The sequence below is a fragment of the Rhinoderma darwinii genome, unplaced genomic scaffold (assembly GCF_050947455.1).
Source record: "Rhinoderma darwinii isolate aRhiDar2 unplaced genomic scaffold, aRhiDar2.hap1 Scaffold_2454, whole genome shotgun sequence".
Lineage (NCBI taxonomy): Eukaryota > Metazoa > Chordata > Amphibia > Anura > Rhinodermatidae > Rhinoderma > Rhinoderma darwinii.
In genome coordinates, this window is record NW_027462753.1 from 17,876 (window position 1) to 20,335 (window position 2,460).

The 2,460-nt window shown below is 53.9% G+C and overlaps 1 long non-coding RNA gene across 1 annotated transcript; it reads left to right on the forward strand.

The window, feature by feature from the left end:
• Positions 1-1,149: 1,149 nt before the first annotated feature.
• Positions 1,150-1,571, forward strand: LOC142702872 (uncharacterized). The gene is made up of 2 exons (XR_012867265.1): positions 1,150-1,292; positions 1,379-1,571. It is a non-coding gene; the product is annotated as an uncharacterized LOC142702872 (long non-coding RNA).
• The last annotated feature ends 889 nt before the right edge of the window (positions 1,572-2,460 follow it).

Genomic DNA, 2,460 nt, shown 5'->3' on the forward strand with positions numbered 1-2,460 from the left:
AAAACATTTAACTTCAGATAACAAATGTCTTCATAAATAGGCGCCGGAACACGGGCATGGGGTAACCACTGGCAGAAGGTTGGGACGTTGAAGTGCGCGACTCAATATCTGTTTCGTCTTGCCCGTATGGCGAAGCCTCTGGTGCACTGTCAAGACTACGGGATTTATGCTTCCTTGTCTTTGATTAGGGGGAAAACAAGTACAGTACCTGTGCTCCTCAGCACCGTCTCCCTGTTCCTTGGGACCGCGTCCAGGGTCTGGCTGCTGCGGCTTAAGTCTTGAAGCCACTGGGTTGCCGCCGGCTGGACTGCTACACTGCTGGGCTGCTGCATGGCTGGACTGCTGCACCACTGGACTGCTGGACCACGGCAGGGCTGGACTGCTGGGCTACTGCACGGCTGGACTGCTGGACCACTGCACGGCTGGACTGCTGCACGGCTGGACTGCTGGACCACTGCACGGCTGGACCACTGCATGGCTGGACTGCTGGACCACTGCACAGCTGGACCACTGGATCACTGCACGGCTGGACCACTGCACGGCTGGACTGCTGGACCACTGCACGGCTGGACCACTGCACAGCTGGACTGCTGGACCACTGCACAGCTGGACTACTGGACCACTGCACGGCTGGACCGCTGGACTGCTGGACCACTGCACGGCTGGACTACTGGTGTTGCTGGGCAGCTAGTGATGGTAGCTGCGGGGCGACTGGTGCTGGTGGCTGCGGGGCGACTGGTGCTGGTGGCTGCGGGGCGACTGGTGCTGGTGGCTGCTGGTCGACTGGTGCTGGTGGCTGCTGGGTTGGGGGCTGGGTGCTCACTGCGGCTTCTTTCTACGACAACCTCGTCATGCACGGGTCTTCTCTTCCCGCTCTGTCTCTCTCTTTCCCCCCTCTTCACAGTTTTCCAATGCTGCCTCTTCTTCTGCTCACCTCGCGCACACACCGATCTCCGCTCCTTTTTTTCAGCTTCCGCTCCTTCCCCGGCTCCTCTCCTCATTCCCTTCGCGCCCTTTTTTTACTCCGCCTCGCAATCCGTCACTTCCGACTCCTGCTCTCCTCCTGTCCCACCCATGGCTTCCTTCCTCTCCTGCGCATGCGCGCGCACAGGCGGTGAACTGCTGTTGTCGTGACAACGACAACGTGCGTTTGCCAACATCCGAACTTCCGGTGAGTCTGCCTGGTTACTACTGCGCTGTCTTCTCAGCGTTCCAGTGCCGGCAGTGATGACCACCTTTACAGGATAGTTGGGCAAAATTTAAGAGGCAGGAGACATAAAGTGACTGACATGGTGCGTACACGGAGATCATGCAGCTCACAGCCCCCTCAGACGGGAGGAACATATGTGGATGACATTTTTCTCAATGTTATTAATAGGGGACGGATACAAGGGACCTCTAACACGCAGCGGAGGATATTTTATAGTTGAGCCTCCAGATCTGCAACTTATCAACCGCTGCGCTGTGATGCATGGACGGAGATCTCCAAGGAAATGAATAGCAGGTCTAGAGTCTACAGACTGCAGATGTTCAGGAAGTAAGGGGTCAAAATAAATCCAGTGCTGGAGCTAGTCCTGATTTTTAATGTTAAAGAGTTTTGCAGAATATATCCAAATGTATATGTCAGGAGGTAGAGGGGACAGAGCAATATTCTGCAGAGCTCAGATGTCAGTGGTGCAATAATCTGCAGAGTATATCCATATTTATATGTCAGGAGGTAGAGGGAGCAGAGAAATGTTCTGCAGAGCTCAGAGGTGTAATGATCTGCAGAGTATATCCATAATATGTCAGGAGGTAGAGGGGTCAGAGCAATATTCTGCAGAGCTCAGAGGTGTAATAATCTGCAGAGTATGACCATATATCAGGAGGCAGAGAAATGTTCTGCAGAGCTCAGTGTTGTAATAATCTGCAGAATATATCCATATGTACTGTGTCTATCAGGAGGTAGATGATACAGAGCAATGTTCTGCAGATCTCTAGGGAGGTCAGTGGTGTAATAATCTGCAGAGTATATCAGTATGGATGGAGGTAGAATACATGTATTTACTTTTCATGCCAACCCGTCACATCTATATAATTTTTATGGGTCTGGGACCGGTCCAGGCCGCCTGAGTGTTCAGAATTTTGCCACCCTGGTACCTCCAATTGCTCCCAGCTGCCGGGGCCTGTGCGGGACTTGTGTTTGGAGGCCGGGTCCTGGCAGTGGGTTTGCATGACCACATATAATGGAACCAGATGTCATATCCCAGGCAGCGCCTGTCCTCTGGACCACACAGGAGCTGGGCCGGTGCCCTCTCACCATGCTGCAGACCATCTCTCTGCTGGATGATCACAGGAGCTGAGCCGGTTCCCTCTCACCAGGCTGCAGACCATCTCTCTGCTGGATGATCACAGGAGCTGGGCCAGTGCCCCCTCACCAGGCTGCAGATCATCTCTCTGCTGGATGATCACAGGAGCTGG